This window comes from Notamacropus eugenii, chromosome 1, assembly GCF_028372415.1.
Source record: "Notamacropus eugenii isolate mMacEug1 chromosome 1, mMacEug1.pri_v2, whole genome shotgun sequence".
NCBI classification, from domain to species: Eukaryota; Metazoa; Chordata; class Mammalia; order Diprotodontia; family Macropodidae; genus Notamacropus; species Notamacropus eugenii.
This window is the reverse complement of record NC_092872.1, coordinates 647,820,289-647,839,972: the sequence shown is the minus strand read 5'-3', so window position 1 is coordinate 647,839,972 and position 19,684 is coordinate 647,820,289. Positions and strand designations below refer to the sequence as shown.

Sequence of the window (19,684 nt, the reverse complement as noted above, 5' to 3'; positions counted from 1 at the left end):
GAATGGGATTGTCAAAACAATAACAAGTAATGATTTGTTATATAAAAATTTTTATAAATTTTATTAACAAAATATAAAAGAATTTAGCCAAAGTTTAGAACTCAGAGTCCAGATTTGAATAACCATAAGTAATCTAAAAAAGCAAGGCTCAAAATCAGAACCATTATGGAGAGCTGAAGATTTTGGCATCCACTGAGTCTGGTATTCCTCCTCCCTATTTTGTGTTGTCTGGAACTTAGGTGGCACCTTGAATAAAGCACTGGCCCTGGTTTCAAAAAGACTTTAGGTCAGATGTGGTCTCAAACACTTCCTAGCTGTGCAACCTTAGGCAAGTCACTTAACCTCTGACAGCCTCCTTTTTCCTGATCTGTAAAATGGGGAATATAAACAGTTAACCTTGCTAAATCTCTTATTTCTCCTTCATGTTTACTTTTTGATACTTCTCTAGTTCTGTTTAATTTTCTATTCAGCTCTGTATTTTTTTATCAGGAATTCTTGAAAGTCTTCTATATTTTGGTGTGTCTATTCTTTCCCCTGTAAGTTTATACTCACTTTTGCTGGGTAGGTTATTCTTGTTTGTAATTCTGGTTCCTTTTCCTAGCAGAATACTGTATTCCAAGCCTTCTGCTTCTTTGTAGTGTAGCTGCCAAATCTTGTTTGATCCTGAGTGTGGCTCCATAGTATCTGGATTAATTTCTTTCTGGTTACTTGTAGTATTTTCTGTTTGACTTAGTGGCTCTGGAATTTGACCATAATTTTCCTGGGAGTTCTAATTTTGGAAGCTCTTTCAGGAAGTATTCAGTAGATTCTTTCTATTTCTACTTTGCCCTCTGATTTATGATATCTGGGCAGCTTTCTTTGATAATTTCTTGAAATACATTTTGTAGAACCCTTGCCAAACCATCATGAACCCCCAAGACCTGAGTAAGGCCTAAAACCTGGAATGGTCAATCAGGGGATATATTTTGGCCCTCATTGAGCTTAACTTATCATAATTCCTTGTTTGCTCTGGCATAACAGACATGCTTTGCTTTCTAAGTGAACTCAAAATGCCCCTTCTTGTGTCATCAACAACAAGGACAGCTGAAGCTCACCAGGGATATTCTTCTGTTTATGACTACGGAAGACAAGGTGTCTTGACTCAGACATTATCTTAAATAATGGGACTTTTCCTATCTTGGTATTCTATAGATACCCATTATGTCATGTTAATGACAGAAAAAACCCAGACATCCTGGATCTATAATTTCAATCAATACTTTGACATTCTCCTATTTATTGTATTTACACTCTATCCACTTAAGAGATTCCTTTGTCATATTATGGTTAAGGGAGAGAGACGTGAGAAGGAATTGTTCTCAAGACATAAAATTCTGTTTGTCCATCCTTGGGTTCATTGTCTACAATGAGCTCCCATGCATATCTCTATATGCATGTTTCACAAGCTTTGAGAGAACTAAACATACACATGAGGCCTAATTTTGTTTGTCTTTCTTAAAACAAACAGTAATAGTTGACATTGTCTAGGCACCTTTTTAAATTGTGGCTTTCAGATAGTCCAATAATTCTCAAATTATTTCTTGCTTTATTTTCCAGTTTAGTTGGTTCTCTATGGAGATATTTCACATTTTCTTTTATTTTCATTATTTTTCCTTTTTTATTTCTTGATGTCTCATGAATTTATTAGATTCCCTTGGAGAAATTCTAATTTTTAAGGAATTATTTTCTTCAATGAGGTTTCACTACTCTTTTACCAAGCTGTCAATTCTCTTTTTACAAGTTTCTTGTGTTGTTCTCATTTCTTTCCCCAGTTTTCCTCTACTGCTTCTATTTGATTTTTAGAATCACATTTTTGTTCATTTTAAGTTATTTCTTTAGCTCTTCTAGGAATAATGTTAGATTTGTGTCCAGCCTGCAGTTGTGTTTGTAGTTGTTTTCAAGTTGTCTTCTGAGATTCTATGTTGATTACATATCACCATAAAATATTTTTATGGTCAGATATTATTTTCCTTCATTTTTCTAATCTATTAATTTACTTTAGACCTCATTTTAGTGTGTAACTCTGCTCATCTCTGCCAGTGGGGGATGGCCAACTTTCTGTAGCTCATTCTGAGGGACTGTAGGTTTTGGGGGCTCCCAAGGTCGTATGATTGGAAAGAAGTCCAGTCCCTACCCTTCTGCTCTGTGCTTTGGCCATTAACCTGTGATTGTAGCTGCTCCTCTCTGCCCTAGAACTGTCATCCAGAAATGGAAAATAGGCTATGGATCATAAAAATGGTGGTTACATCCCGTATCCAGTGCTAGCACAGGAGTCTCCTGGAATCTCTTTGTTACCAGGAATTAGTTGCCTTGTTGTCTTTGTGCATTGGGCATATCTGGTTCTCCTGCTACTGCTGCTGTAGCTGCTGCCTTCAAGGCCCACAATCAGTGCTGCTTCTGCTGCAACCACTCTTCCGCCATGGGTATCCCCCACCTCAGTGTTTACAGATGTCTCCAAGCTGCCCTGAGCTGGAATAATGAGTCATTCTCATTTATGTTGACTTTTCCACCCAGAATCCAATTTGGCATTTTCTTTGGTTGTTTTGTATGTGAGGTTTTGGGGAAGACCCAGGTTTGAATCCTACCTCAGATACTTATTATCTAAATCACTCTTGGAAAGTAGCTTAGCTTTCAATTTCCTCATTTGTGAAATGGAGACTTTTGAGATTTGTTGTGAAGGTCAAATGAGATGATCACGCATACAAAGTCTTTTTTATAAACTTTAAAGTAATATAAACATGCCAAATATTTCTGCTTCCCCTCTAGTGTAACCCAGACCATTTTCACTATTTTAGTGACTTTCAGATTTTCTTTGACTAACCAATAACTGGGACTTTACCTGCAAGGAATTGGGGTAGGAGAGTATTAAAATTTCCTAATGCAGACTTCTTTCTCCTAACATTGCCTTTTACTGGGGAAAAAAAAAAGTTCTTTTGATGATAGGAATACTTTTGTAAGAACAAGGCAGTAGTAAATCTGTTCTGAAGCTACTTACCAACTGTAAATCATCATCTGAGAGGATTTGCCTTCTGCTCATTATGACATCTTACCAAGGGCTTACTTGAAAGGCTGAAGTCTGTTTCTACCACTTCATCCTTGCTGTCACACTTCTGTTCTATTCAGATCTCAGAATGGAGTAGTAGAAACCTTATAACTGGTGTTAGAAATGGAAAGATGGCAGCCGGACCACAGACACCCTATCTTCCATGTGGGAAGGCTTTGTTGAACAAAGTTTTCCACACTGCTTTTTGAAGTTCAGCGATTATGTCTTGGCTATTTTAAACCAAACCACTTTTCCACATTTGGTATAAAAGTTTTGAACAAACTGTGTAATTGAAACACTAAAAAGAGAAAATAGTAAAGGAAAGGAGTTTTTTTCATTGTAATTTACAGGAAAGCATAAATAACTTAGAGACAGCTTCTGTGGTACAGTTAGTTAATAGAGCACTAGGAGTGGAGTGAGGAAGACATGACCTCAGATCTGTTGTCAGATGCATGCTAGCTGTATGATCCTGGACATGTCACTTAACTTTGCTCAGACTCAGTTTCCTCAACTATAAATAACACCTACTTCCTAGGATTATTGTGATGATCAAATGCGATGATATCTGGAAAGCACTTAGTACAATATCTAGTACATAGAAACATTTAATAAATACTAATATCCCTTCCTTCATTCCTTTTAAAGTGACCGAAATCTTAAGTGCTGACTAATTAGCATCCATGTCATATAGATCTTCACTGATGCCAAAAAGCAATGATATATTTTGATGATGCTGGAAACTGAAAGATACAGACTAGTCATTGCAAAGTTTGAATTTTTCCATACACTGTTTAGTATCAGAGAGACACAGATGCTAATTCTTTAGTTCCACCTTCTGAAATATATTGTTTTGTTAAAAGCATATGTAAATAAACTATTGTGTCAGCACATGGTTTTTCATGAATCTTTCAGGTAGTGAATCAGAGATCATTATAGAAGAATATAAAGAATGACTTACTGCTTATGCGGGTTATTTTCCCCATTAAGGGCTTTGTACTTCAAGAAAGTCAGTCTCTCCTGTTTGATATTTTCCCAGGGAAATGGTGATGATGGAGTTCTTAAAACCATTGTCAGTGCCTATTAATAGCGGTAGATGCTTAAGAGATATATATCTGAGACAATTGCCTTATTTCCAAAGAGCATAATAGTTATAAAATGGGTTCTGATGAGCCTGTCTTGTGAATATTGTCTCGCAGTTATATCTGTAATAAAGGGAAAATATCTTACATTTTAGACTACTTTTCATCCTAACGGAACCCCAAGTGGCTAACATTGATCACACAGAGCATACAGTCTTTTCTGCAATTTTCAAATATCGTCAACCAATTGATAGAACATTTAGGATTTCCCCACCCCCAATCCAAAGAGACCCTTTATATGGAAGACTTTAGCCTCAATGAAAATAAGTTTCTTTGAATTTTTTTTTTGCCAGATTTACAGATCATATTGCCAACAGAAGGCAGGCCTTGGCTAAAAAAATACATCTTTCCTTTCAACCATAACAAGTTTGACTCAGAATGTTCAAATTCACTTCAAGTTTAAGAGTATGATCTCTGATTTTTGGAAATCTCTCATTGGTTTGAGATAAAACTTTTGCATTCTATAATAGTTACCTAAAATAGAAACGTACAATAAGGCCAACACTTACCATCTTTAAGGGATGAGATGTGTCAATAGGTGAACTAAGAAAAAAAGAAGGATTATATGAATATAGGGAATCTTTTAGGGATTATTATTCATTCATTCATTTCCAAGCCTTTGATTAAATACCTATTTTGTCAGAGTGTCAAGAACTCTGCTGTGTAATAAAGCAATACAACAATAAATAAGTCAAATGTCTTCCCTTAAATAACTTTTATTTTGATGGGGACAAAAGGGAGGAGGCCCTTAGAGAAATATGGAATGATGTGAATAAAGGCTCAGAGAGGCACAGAGATAGAAACCTTTAAGCCATTTCCCCTTTATTCCTTCCATTGAATCAATTGCCAAGACCTCACCTATTGCAACCCTCTTATTTGGAACTCAGTTCCAGACTGCTCTTTGAGCTGTCAGCTATTAAAAAACACAGCTTAAGTCTCCACCCATACTTTTCAAAACTCTACCGTACCTATAGATGGTAGGTTTCATAGATCAAAAAGGGAAAAATTTAATTTAATCTATAAGTATTTATTAAGGTCTGATTATGTATCAGGAAATATGCTCTAGACATTAAAGGATAAAATGAATTAATCACTGGCCTCAAGAAACTTACAGTCTATTGGGGTATATAGTAAGTACATATGTAGCATATCCTCTAGAATTCACCCTCCCATTTCCCATTTGAATTGGCAGAGTGGATCTGCAGGGGGACAGCTTCTTGTATCCTCAGGGTTGAAAGAGTAGAACTGAGGGATTAAGAATTAGTTTGTTTTGGGTCACAATCGCCCATTATTGTGCTTTCCCATCAATTATTGATTGATACTAATTAGCCTGGCAGATTTAATTAGCTTTTAGAAACAGGCATTTAATAAGGGAGTACAGAAAGAACAGTTTGTACAAGCATCCTCCCAAGTGTCTGTAACATAGTCATCCACAAGGAGCTACAAATTATAGGGAAAAGGGGTAAGCTTAGACAGAACATATTGCTAAGAGGTAATAGCTCCTGGCTATTGGAAGTCTCTTTCTGCCCTTTATGGGATTGCTGTTGGTCATGCTGTAGCTGTCTGCTAGGCTTACTTTAGAGTCCTAAAGCTACCATTTCTAAGTGTATCTTGTTTGTCCTCAACTTTTTTGTTTAGATACCTGTTAGCCCCTGCAATTCTAGGGACACTGTTAAGAAACCTTTGGTAAGTCCTTACAAAATTCACAAGATCATCCTCTGGTCATGGTAGAAGGAGACAAAAGCTCTTTTCATCCTCTGATCTCCACCTGGTGATTACCTCTTAAGGGTCTGCCACCACTGCCCTGTTCTCTAGGATGGCATGTCACTTGTATGCCTAGATTCTGAATTGGCTTACTAGTCTATCCAATACCATGCCTGAGCCTATTTAGATAATCCTGATATAATTCCTGCACAACATCATTACATTTCATGCAATGGCTTTTGCTTCTTCCAAAATGATTAAGGACTTTTCACACACTCATTTTATAACATTTAGTAATTGTTTCAGCAGAGGTATTCTAAGTTGACAAAAGTAGTTACTTTAAGTGGGGTGGGGTGCTTGATTCAAAGAAACCCCCTCCACTCTCATATATGTATATAGTAAATAATTACATAGTAATTAGGGGCAGGTAGGTGGTGCAGTGGATAGAGTACCAGTGCAGGAGTCAGGAGGACCTGAGTTCAAATTTCACCTCAGACACTTGACCTTGGGCAAGTCACTTAACCCCAATTGCTTCATCCTGGGTCATCTCCAGTCATCCTGATGAATATCTGGTCACTGGATTCAGATGGCTCTGGAGGAGAAGTGAGGCTGGTGACCTGTACAGCCCTCCCTCACTTAAAACAAAGTCAAGTGCAAGTCTTGTCATCATTTCTCTGATGGCATGGTCTTCTTTGGCAGCAAAGGACGAACACACACACACGTACACACACACACACACACACACACACAGTAATTAAATAGGACAGGAGCACTAACTGCAAAGAATTCAGAAAGGCTTTAAGTAGAAGGTGACAGTTGAGTTGAGTGTTGAGTAGTAGATGAGTATGAGTACAGAGATCATTCCTGGCAAGAACAGCAGCCAAGATAAGGACCAGGTGAGGAGAAATGGATTGGTGTGCGAGGACAGCAAGATCAGTTTGGTTGAACTATATCGAGTATGATGGAAAGTAATGGATAATGGCCTGGAAAAGTAAATCGGGGCCAGATTGTGAAGGCCTTTAAATGCCAATAATGGCTCCTCTGCTCTGGCAGTGAAAAAAAAAGTGCTTTTAAAAATCTTTATAGATATTTTCCATTTTTTGTTTTTTGTCTTCCTTCTGGTTTTACCTCAAAAGCCCTTGGCTTTCCTTTATTTGAGTCTCTTGCCAAACTTTTTAAAAACTTGTTTTTTTCCTCCAAAGCTTCCTATTGTTTTATTTAATGTTTCTGTTCACAGTCTTCCACCATTTTCTCCTGTAAGATTATATAAAAAACTTTATATTCTAAACCTTTGAGGACCTTTCCCACCATTTCTTTCAGCTTGGCAAGAAGATCAAGTGTTGTTGGCTGTGGTTTTATTCTCTTTGTCACAATTGATTTAAATACATTAAATTTCTTCAGGAAATGTTAGAATTGTTGTAGATGTCTGGATCTCTCTCCATTTTCTATTTTTTTCTTTTGTCAACAGCTCAGTTAAGTAGATTAGGTTGAAGCTGGTTTAAATTGAATGCCCTATCTTTTTCTTATTTTTATTCTTTTCCTAGTTCATAAAATATCACAGGATAATAGATCTAGAGCTACAAGGAATCTCAGAATTATTTTGGTCCAAGTCCCTCATTTTATAGGTAAGAAAGCTGAGACCTATGTAGGTGAAGTGATTGGCCTACTAAGGTCCCACAGACAGTAAGTCTCAATGCTAGGAGTTGAACCCAGGTACTCTGACTCTAGAGAAAATATTCTTTCCACTGAATCACTATTTATCTTTTCCCTAACTAATCAATAGTCAGATTGTACACAGACAGATTTAGAATGATTTTCACAATAGTAAGAAGTCATTTCCTGTTTGTCAATATGTAATGTTATTTGATGCATACCATGTCCAACATTTCCCAGTTCCTTAATTAAATATGTATATCTCTATATACACAGATACACATATTATATACATACATATATATGAACTCACTCTGTGTGTGTGTGTGTGTGAGTGAGGGGGCGGGAGGGAGGGAGAGAGAGAAATACAATCATTTGGACAAGACTATTTCTAAGTCATACCATATTTCCACATCTATATACATACATACATATATACATGCATATGTATACACACATGCATATATATGCCACCCTCCCCTACTAACCTTTATATTGAAGACATTGTGTATTAAAAGTGTATTTTATTTAACTGGCATTTAATTTATCAATGTATTTGTAGAATTTTTCTGTCTACTCATCACCTATAATAGATGTTGGCATATAAGCTATAATTAATTTCATTTTGGCTTTTTAAAATGCCTGCAACAATCATTTCACTATTTGGTAGCCAAATATTACCTGAAATGATGTTTCTTGTTGCTTTTGGAAATATGGGAAAAAAAACCCAACTCCACCAACTAATAACCTCCACGGTAGAACCTAAGAGCTATTTTGTTATTTTGCTGAAACCTCATTTGTTCATTTGGTTTACTAATAGAGTAAATGTAGCAATTGGTCATTGACTCTCACATAAGTTTCCAAGAGCTCCATTAATGTTGAAAGATGATACAAAAACTTAAAGAGAATGTAAATATGGTGGGATTTTTGTCCTGCTACCATGCTACTGTCACAGCAAAAATAGGATGGTCAGCATAAAATCAAGGGCCATTTCTTTTCTTTGTTTCACAGATTGCTAGTACCAACAAAATCTTTACCAATTATAAACTTGCTGGTGAGGAATCTCTCTGTATTAGGCTAGTTCTTGAAAAGCAGTTATAGTCTTTTGCTGGAATTCTATTAGTCTTTGAAGTATGGCAGAAAGTATCTGAAACTAAATTCCTTTGAGACAACCTTTGGAAATCCAGAGTTCTCTCCATTCTTTGATAAGGAATCATTATAGGAGTCATTGTTGATATGTAAATATATATGTAAAATAAGAGGATTTACATAAAATAATGAAAGCATGGAGAATTCTTTCTTAGTTAATCCTATTTGGGATTTTCTTATAAAAAAACTGGAGTGGTTTGCCATTTCCTTCTCCATCTCATTTTACAGATGAGGAACGGAAGCATACAGAGTTAAGTGACTTGCTGAGGGTCAAACAGCTAGTATGTGTCCAAGGGTGGATTTGAACTCAGGTCTTGACTCTGTGGCCAGTGCTTTACTTTGCCACCTACCTGTCCAAAGGAAAGTTTTTACATTTTGTAAAACTTGATCTAGTTTTCTAGATGTCAACTGTATGCCTCAATTTTTTTCAGGGACAAATTCCTATATTTACCCTTTCAAAAGAGTCTCTTTTCCTCTTTTCAGTAGGAAAGTAAGGCTTCTTGAAGAATATAGTTCTTGGTACAACTTCTCAAAATCTTGAAGTGCTCTTAAATATGATTCTTTGTAGAACTGAGTAATTGTATTCTTGGTCTTAAGTGATTTGCACGATTTCCTAAACTCCCTTGGCATTTTATAGAACAATCCTCTGAGTAATTTTTAAGACATTAACTTAGCAAATTTTGACCCTGTAAATGTAGGTTGACTGCAGATATTTATTAACTTTAGCCTCTCTGGGCTGTCTTCACCTCCTAGCCCTATTCATATTACCAGCCTGAAGCAAAAGGAAACAAACTGGGTGAAATTTAAATTAATTATTTCTGAAGCAAACACTTTTACTTTCAAAAGTATGTAAAAAGATAACCACAAATACCTAGAAAGGCAAAGCAGATGCCATATCTTTCAGCAATTCAAGAAACAGTTATTAAGGATCTTCTCTATCAAATATGCTTTTTGCCAAGTGCTGGGTAATACCAAGATTAATAAAAACAAAAATTTGCCCTCTAGGAGCTTATGAGGAATACACAAATACATGGGTAATTGCCGTATAATGTGTAATATATGGTCAAAGAAAAAGATGGAAGGAAATATAGAAAAAACCAAGAAAGAAGAGATTCCTTAAAGCTAGGGGAATCAAAGAAAGAAGTAGCATTTGAGGTATGTCTTGAAAGAAGAAATTAGACAAATATCTGGAGAAATGAGGAGAGATAATTCCAGGCATATGGGACATCTTATAGAAAGGTATGAAGGCAAGTGATACAGATCTAGACTGAGTGTGAGAGAATACTGGCATGGAGCAGATTTGAAGAAAGGTTGTATGAGATAAAGATGGAAATCTGGGTTGAAAACCAGATTGTGGAGGATCTTAAATGCCAGGCTAATGAAATTGTACTTGTATTGCTTTTAGACTATTTGTCTGACTCTTAGTAGGTTCAATCATTGATTTTTCCTCTTTTCCAGTTTTAAAATATTTTTTACTTTTTTATTATGAATTGAATAAATAGTAACTAACATGAAGTTTTTAATAACAAATAGTAACTAACAAAGTTCTTAATATCCAAAAATAATCAAAAAATTGCATAGGAAGATGAAATTTTACTACATTCTGCCTATTTTAAAGTGTATATTAAGTTAAACATAATAGTAACAAACTATACTGCTTATATCTATTTGTCCTCTTCCAAATTTCTCTGCTCTCTTCTATTTTTGAAACGTTTCATTAAAACTTTCTTTTTTAAAAATCCCTATCATCATCTTCCAACTCTATTAGCATCCCTCTCCACCCTCCAGAAAGATATTTTCCAGCAAAACAAATTAGCACATTGAACTGCTTGATTTTCATGAATCGCCCCTAACTTCCTTTTAGCCCTGCCAAGGCACAGTCGAAAGAAGACAGCATTCTTGGTGTGAGAAAGAACTCTGGATTTGATATCAGACACCCTAGGCAATCCATTTAACCTCTCTGGGCCTCAGTTTCCTTATCTGTGGAATGAGGGATTGTACTGTGCTATTTCCAAAGTCTCTTCTAGTTTTAGATTCTATTAAAAATAGAGCTGCTGGGTGATCAAAGTCATGGTAAACTGCTTGACAAACGCATAGTTATGTGGTAGCCAAGAAGAATGAATATTATATAAAAAGACAAAGATGATTTCATGGACTATTCCTGTTAGATTTTAAATGCAAGACACTTCTGTACTACATAAGGAATAGGATATTTATTCTGTCCAACCTAACATTGAAAAGAAGAGCTTTTGCTTTTGTCTAATATTCTAAGCTACTATGCTATGGTTAAGAAAACCGTCACCCTTGGTAAATGTAGACCTATAGAAAATGCAGACCTAGAGAATATTAAAAGGAGAAACTCACTAAATAAGACAGACTTCACAGTGACATTATGCTAATTGGAGACCAGGATCACTTATACTAGCACTGCTTGGTAGAACACAATACAGCATCAAGGTCATTGTCCTTTTGTTGATTTTAAATGTTATGTTAAAATTTCAATGTTATAAATATTAATATAAATACTAAGGGCTTAGAAAATGAATTCTAGAAAGACTGATGACTTTAACTTAAGTATCAACTCATTATGCTAACAGGAGTTTTAATACACAATAAAGGTAGCCCAGTACTATAGCCTTGTTTTATATAAGGCCGAAATGATTGGTCAGTTGAGTCAAAAATCAGTGAAATCAATTGCTTGACTAAATAACTACTTGTTTCTGGTTCCATTAATCAACCTGAGACAAAGTCCACAACAAACTCAACACCTCATTTTTTTTTCCTGCTGAAAATGGCTGAATCCATTTTAAATGGTTTAATTAATTGTCTTTCCTTACCCCCAAGAGCTGATCTGAACCCTCTGGGATATAGAGGAATAGAGTATAATATGGGGAAAAAATCCCTTATGGGATTTCCCAAAAGGAAATTTTGGCTCTCTGTAGCCTATGAGTTCAGGAATTCAGAGGGTGACGTCAACATCTTGGTAGTGGCAGCTCCCATGACCAGTACTTAAAGTATTCTAAATGTCCATTGGAAATGAAGGAATATGGGTAGTGGTGTGGTGAAAGTAAAGAAGTAATTAGAAACTTTTTCATTTGGCAAAAACATTTCTTGAGGAGAGGAGAGTAGTATGTTAATAGTGGCTTAGAGGTCAGCCTCACTATAATAGTAATTTTGGCAGGAAAGCCCAAGAGAATGATGCCACAGTTACGAGATCCTACAGATGGTAGTTATAAGGACAGTAGTAGCCACTGGGAGGAAGAATGCTCTCATGTGTCAGTGTTCTGGGGCAAAGGGACTAGGTTATGATGAAATTTCAGTGACACAGATGTTTTATTTGATCCTAGAGTTAATAGGGAACCACTAGATTTTCAGAAGTAAGGGATGACTTGATCAAATCTGTGCTTTATTTTGGAACCAGTTTGTTAAAGTCTTTAAATACTAAACCTAGGAGCTTGCATTTGATACTAGAAATAATAGGAGACCACTGTAATTTATTCATTAGAGGAGTATCATGAAAGACCTGGACTTTTAGAAAATTAATTTGGCAGCTGTGTTGAGCATAGATCAGGGTAAAGAGGGGCTTGAGATAAGGAGACCAAAAAGAAGTTTATTTCAGTTTTCTGTGTGAGTGGAGCTGAGAAACTGAATGGTTGTGGTGGCTATGTGACTGCAGAATTGGGGATGTATGCAAGACGTACTGTGGAGATAGAAAGAATCGGCAAGATTTTCCTATGAGAAATAAGTGAGAGTGAAGACCTAAGTATAATGTTGAGGTGGTGAACCTGGGTGACTGTATGGATAGATTACTTGATAGTAATCAGGAGTTTCTGAGTAGAGTAAGGGGAAGAACATGAGTTTTGTTTTGGACATATTGAGTGTGAGATATATCCAGGGCATTCAGTTCACAATGCCCAGCAGTTGTGATCGAATACTGAAATGTCAGGAAAGAGGAGGCTATGCCTTAGATATATAAATCTGAGAATCATCAACAGAGAAGGTAATTGAACCAATGGCAGTTTATGAGGTCACCACTGAGAGAATGTGGAGAGAAAATAAATGGGACCCTAAGACAGAAACTTGGTGGATGCTGCACTTAGTTTGACATTGATGATGAATCAGTAAAGATGGCTGAGAAAGAGTGATCAGAAATGGAGACAAATGCTGAAAAAAACAGAGTCACAGAAACCCAGAGAAGAAAGAGTAATCATATGGAGAAGTTGATCAACCATTGGAAAGGGACTTGGTATGATATTTTCATTTTACATTTAAGCAAACTCATGCCCAAAGAATTCAATATCTTGCCAAAGTAACATAGATAATCAGTGGCAAGAGCCAAAATGTGAATTTAAGACTTTGAGTTACAAATCCAGCGATCTTTTCTCTATTTCAACATTGCTATTAACTTATCTGATTAAGAGGACCTTTTTATTTTTGAATGCCTAAAGTACTATATAATGAGTTATTTTGTTAATCATTCTGTTGTATGTTTGTAGGAGAAAGAAAAGTTCAATTGACCATACTTTGAAATAATATACTTACTAAGTAGCAAATGTACTGGGAAATATTATTTGTGGAATGCTTGGGAATATGTAGAAAAATCCATTTGCAACATTGGAGTTATACCAATACAAACCTTGCCTCCTATTGTATAGTATTATGATACATAGAGTTTGATCACATAACTCACGTTCTCTCCCATTCTCCCAAGGTCAAGTCAAATCCATGGAATATTGAACTGTGTCATAATAGAATTTAAATGTGCTGAGAATCTAGGGACCTTCAATAATCCAACTTGACTGGAACATGTTAATACAATGAGCCATATGTGCTTCAGATTATCACATTAAACTGTCTTTTCAGGTGATATACAGTTGAATCTCTAGCTATTTATATAAAATGCCAGCATTTCAAAGGATAGGCTTGACTTTGTTTTTTTTTAAGCTAGGTGTTTTAATTTATAAGCTGTAGTAGAAATGAGACATAAATCTGTTTTCTATTCGTATACTTTTGGTGCAGATAGAATTATTTCTTTGACTACAATAATACCAACCAAGGTAAATTTCTCTCTAATCAAAAAGATATAAAAATAATGTGTGTTTCTTGTCAAGTACGTAGAATGTTCATCTGTGGATGATACTGAATCTTTCATCAAATCTTGTCTTTTCTACTTTCACAACATCTCTTATATATGTCTGCTTCTCCATTCTCACAAGTGCCACCCAAGTACAAGCAATCTTTATCTTCCACCTGGATTACTGTAATAGCCTTCCAATTGGTCCCCCAGGCTCAAGTTTTTCTCCTTTCTTATCTATTCTATTTTTAGCTAAAAAAGTAATTTTCTTATAGCATATATCTGAACATGTCACCCTAACACTGCTCAACAAACCCCAGGATCAAATATAAATCCATTTTAATTTAACATTTAAAGGTCTTTATAATCTGATCCCCTCTCGATTTTTCCATTTTCTTATCAGAAGGGACTTCTTCAGTCCCCTCCATGCACTGTATAGTTCAGCTAACCTAGGCTATTTGAAGTTTCTTTACATACACCATTCCATTTCCCAAATCTGTGCATTTGCAACTGGCTGTCTCCCATGTCTGGTAGACTTTGCCTCTCCATCTCAGCCTCTTAGTTTCACCTTCTTTTTTAGACTCAATTCAAATCTCAGCTTCTGCATAAGCCTTTTCCTTCCAGATACTAGTGCCTTCCCCAATGAGATCACCTTCCATCTATTTTGTTTATATCTTGTGTGTGCCTAATCAGATTCATATTTGTTGCCACTGATTGGAATGTGAGTTCCTGGAAGACATAGACTGCATTTGGCCTTTTATTGTACCTCTAGTACTTAGCACAGTGCCTGGCACATAATAAACATATATGTTCATTTACTGGCCTAAAGCCCAGTCTTAAAAAATATGCAAGAAAAACTAAATACAAAGGCAGAAAATTAAAAAAAATCTCCCCAAAATAGACTCCTGTGGCAGAGTTCTAACTTCTTTCCCTAAATGATAAATTGAGTCAAATAACATGAGAGAATGTACATATTTGGGGATAATTAATGGCCTTGCATTTCATTCAGTGTTTCTTACAAACAGGAAAGACCAAGGCTTAAAAGGTCAAAGTTTCCCCGTTATGACTGAACATGAAAAGCAGGACTGTATGTTTCCTGACTGAGAGTGAGAAGGTGCTTATCAGAATTGCACATGGTGTTTTTATTTTGGGAGAGTGTAATTTTCATTTATTAGTGACACAAGAACTCTTTCTTTTAAAGCTTTACATGTGTCTAAACTTTTGATATATATATATATCTTTTACTCAATGTATTTGAACAATAACCCAATTAGCTCCCTAGTTCAAGTTTGTGAGGTGGATAGGTAATAAAAAATCTTTCTCACTAATGACCTAAAGGAAAGAAAACAATAGACAGATGTCCTCAAGCATTCTGAGTTTTCTGAAATAAGCTGCATGCTTGAAAATTCTGTCCCATGTAGAGAAGAAAAAATAGATTAACGTTATTGTTACTTCAATGGCTGATGATAGCAATTGACTAGTGAAATGGGTTTGCACAAAACTGCGATTTCCTGAATGCAATTTCAATAATATGGAACTGTACATTTCCCAAAATGTGGGAAAAGTGTAGGAAATTGTTGCATAAACTGCTTTGACTAGACTAGACATTGTGATGAAGTATAATCTCTGGAAGCAAACAGTTATTATGCTAAGAATGGAGAAGCAATCACGTAATTTACGTGTTTTGTACTTGGCAGCTTGACTTATCATTTCTACCCCTGGCTTCAACTGGGATGATCCATTCCCGCTGGTCTCCAGCATTCAGGATGAGGAGGCTTTCAACAAATGCAGGGATGAAAGCTTGCTAAACAGTCCACGTGTGGGAAAGAGCAGCAGAAAAGATGGTGTCAGTAGTGGCCAGGGTATCCGAGAAATCATTTCATCTGTAAATTGGACATATTAAAAACTGAGCAAAAGCCAAAGTGACTGATGGATGACACAGACTGTCACCTAAAGGCCATGATGTAGATAATGAATGGAGAAGATACGGATGAAAATCCAGTTTTGTCATAGATTCCATAAATAGCTTAATTTAGTTACAGATGAGGGGACGATATTTTCTTTACTGCTCAGCATTTTGTATCTGATCTCGTCTACTTTTCCAAGCATAATTGAGAATATACAATAGGACTAAAAACTCTGAATCTAGGGTATGTAAGGAAGTCCTGCATTTTTAATGGATTTTTGCTTGTCCAAGGATGTAAGGCTTTCCTGATTTTCCTAAAGGTTAATGTTCTCTTTAGTACCCTGAAATCATGTATTTCCTTTTTTGTTTCCATGTCTTATGGTTCCTTTAGAATGTAAGTACCTTGAGGAGAGGGAGTGTTTATATTTTTGTGGGTGCCTAGAGCCTAGGACAAAAGCTCCCAACTTTGGTTATAAGTATCCCCCTTCTCCCCCTCCCCACCCTCCCTCCCCAGGAGTACAAGAATTTTGTCAAGGATGTTCAAAGAATACTTTACTTTGATTTGATTTTTTAGAGTTGTTTTCCAATCAAAGTTATAAAATTATTGTTGTAGTTTTAGAGAAGCGTATCCCATTCTCATTCTGTTTAGAACAAGGTGTTTCTTTGAGTGAAAATTCTTGGTCACATTTTCAACTAAATCCAGAACAAAAATCAAAGTGAAAGCTGAATATCACATTTAGATATCTTTTTCAAAAACCATACAGTGAATAAAACTGCTGAAGGACAAGAAATAGAATCATTTCTCACTAATTTATTTCACTATTATGATAAACATTTAACACCAAGATGATACATAATTTGTTATGTCAAATAGAGTATAATTTATGAAAATCACTCTTTATTTCTTATAGACATTTTCATGGTAAACAATAGAATTTACTTCCTTTGCTATTCAGAACTTCCTAAGTAAGAGATATTAATATATTCTTTGAGAGCCTGTGGATATAGGACCAAAAACAAAGTTGGGAACTGTTAACCTAAAAAATTGTAGGAACTTGATAAATGCTTCCTGTGTTTGGACTGGAGGAGATTTCTTAACAACTACTGAAGAATAGGAGAGGATCACTCTCCAATGAATAGCACTTATTTTTTTAAATTAACAAAATAGAACAGAGAATTTTTGAAACATTACTAAAAATTACTATATCTGCTAGACCTTATGCTGTGGTAAGTCAAGAATGATCTTTATTCTTTATATTTCCTTCAGTAGCTATCATATTACCTTATGCATAGTAGGCAATTAATAATTACTTTGCTGATCCAATAATTTAATAATTAATTCATTTAATGAGTGACTGAATATTTACCTGGTTGAAAGAGCAGGGTTTCATAAAGTTTAAAATAAGACATTCTGTCCTCATATGGACACATTCTAAAAATATTAATATAGGTAACTTTCTGATAATCACCAGAGCTTTAGAAATTCCTGCAATTCCACCTGCTAAGCATATTTTGCCCCTTTCTCTTTGTCCCCCTTTTGTACTTTCTATTTTCTGTCTTTGTCAGTTTGGCCTGCTGTTTTTCTCCTCCCAACTGTCCCTTCACAGTCTGATCCTTTTTATCATCTAAATATATTCTGATTATGTAGCTTTGTTTACCTATGGAATTTCTCTGACTTCTTTTGGTGTTCTCTCTTTGGGTCCTAAACCAGTAATTGCTGAGTATTTTCTCAGTCAGACCTCATCTCTCTGGACTGAGATTTTGGCCTTTTCAATTCAAAACTGGTATTAGGTGCAGTTTGATCAGATTGCATGATGTGATAATGACTTGGGGATTATAAGAAGTAATTGTACAGAAATTACTTTATAGTGTTTTCCAATCTATTTTTGTGTATTGTAGGGGTATGATTTTATATTGTAATAATGTGCCTTCTAACAATGTTAGCCCTAGTTAAAATATGTTTATTTAAAATGATGATTGGGACTTCAGATAAACAGCAGTGAATTTGGAGTCAAAAGACCCAGATCCAAATCCTAGTTCTGTGTCTTATTAATCAGATGTCAGTGGACGAGTCACTACCTTCTCTGAGGTTCAATTTTTGCAGATGCATGAGGGGATGGTAATCTTGAACTACCTACTTAAAAGTAGGGATTTGGAACAAAGTACATCGTAAATTGTAAAATACTATGTGCTATTATTATTTATTTACACAATACAAATGACACATGATCAAATTTTTCTTGTGTCTTGCAAATGACATGTTAAAAACAAGTGTAGTTAGATTTTAAAGAAATAAGTCAGTTGTGAGAAATTGCTTGTACACCTAGCACACTGTCATTAACTTTCTTTACAGATTCAATTTTTGAATTGTGGGACACATAAGGGTTGCTTCAGTGACATACTGGGGGGAATTAAATACCAAAATCAAAAGCTTTTCATTTAGTCTACTGAGACTGGACTATGTGAAATATATTGTGTGTCCGTCACAGAAGCATTCATTTAAAAAGTTAAATGTTAGATTAAAAGATTAAAAGGGGATATAAAAAGCGGTAGGGATGAGGGCAGATGTCAAACTGAGCTTCCAGCTTATCATGCCAATGGTAGTTGATTTTTGTTTTAAATGGGGGGGTCCCAGGATTGCCTGGCAGCAGAGTGGGCATCTTCCTATATGATGGAGTGGTAGGTACTGGGAAGACCTAACAATTTAAAATTCCTTTCCTTCTTCTCTCCTTACGTTTGAAATCCTAGTTGGCACTTTATTCCTTTTATTTAAGAAACTATTGTTCTGCAAAAATATATATGCCCGTGAGACAGATAAAACTAAGGTAGTGTAAAGTGATTATTATTGAAACACATAAAGTAGAACTAGGCAACTCTAAGATTTTAGATTGCAGAATAAGAGGTGAAATTGTAAGTGCAGGTGGGTACATTGATAAAGGAAATTCCATAATGGGTCTGGCTTAAAATGGACAGAAAGAATTCAAGTGTCCAGTGAGCACTTCTTCCATCAGAGCAGTCACCTTGGAAAGTTATCCATTAAAAATAAAAAAGAGAAAGGCAAGGAATTTAAGGTTACTTTGAAATTTACAAAGGATTCTACAAGCTTTAGATCCTTTGTTTCTCACAATAATCCTGTAGACGACTATTGCTATTATAAGCTATTGTTATACCTAATTTACAGATGAAGACCCGGAGACTTTGATATGTTAAATGACTTGCCTATGATCACAGAGCCAATATCTGATGTAATATCTGGTTTTCTTGATGCCAAGGCTGGCCCTAATCTACACTGTCTCCTATTCTTTATCATCACAGAAACAGAATCTTTGAGTTGGAAAGAATTTCTGAGGTCATCTAGCACAACCTCTATTTGATAAAGAAAGTGAGGTTATTGAGATTACATATTTAGTTAGGGATAGAATCATCCTTGACCGAGGCTAATGACTTCCACTTTGGCATTAATTCATTAGATTGCCATTTAATTACATTCCAAATATCTAACTTTTCTTTCCTTTATGTAACTATTGTATTAGCATCATTTATATACTTACTGTACTAATAATAGTATTATATTGATCAGCCAATATCAGGGTATTTTTCTACACCAGGGAGATTAAAAAGAGTAAAATTTTGTTTCAATCATTGGGGAGGAAAATGGAGGGGAAAAAGAGTATTTAAGAGTTTGTGTGAACATGTAAAGCTGAGGGAAAAAAAGAGGGAGCATGGCCTGCACATAAAACCTCTGAGATGGAAAACATAAAATCCAGAAGCTCAAAGAATACGACAGGTGGGAGCACTGATCCACAACCCGTTGGTTGCTGCCCTGTAACTCAGGAGAAGGGAGATAGAACTGCCAGGTACATGCTGATAACAGGATATTTACAACTTACAGAGTGTTTGATTAATAGAAACATATCCTTTTTGATTCCAGTGCAGGTCACACTTCCCCTATCCCCTCAGTTTAATACAACTCTGAA

The 19,684-nt window shown here is 35.6% G+C and overlaps 2 long non-coding RNA genes across 2 annotated transcripts in view; one reads left to right on the top strand and one right to left on the bottom strand.

Annotated features, from left to right (window-relative positions):
* LOC140520993 (uncharacterized) overlaps positions 1-4,885 on the bottom strand; it is a 34,676-nt gene extending 29,791 nt beyond the window's left edge. Inside the window, exons 1-2 of the long non-coding RNA XR_011972749.1 lie at positions 4,731-4,885; positions 4,041-4,284 (exon numbers count right to left, since the gene is read on the bottom strand). This is a non-coding gene — a long non-coding RNA (uncharacterized lncRNA). The remainder of the gene's footprint in view (positions 1-4,040; positions 4,285-4,730) is intronic.
* Positions 4,886-11,586: 6,701 nt separating this feature from the next.
* The window catches only part of LOC140520992 (uncharacterized), a 38,284-nt gene continuing 30,186 nt past the window's right edge, over positions 11,587-19,684 (top strand). The window contains exon 1 of the long non-coding RNA XR_011972748.1: positions 11,587-12,973. This is a non-coding gene — a long non-coding RNA (uncharacterized lncRNA). The remainder of the gene's footprint in view (positions 12,974-19,684) is intronic.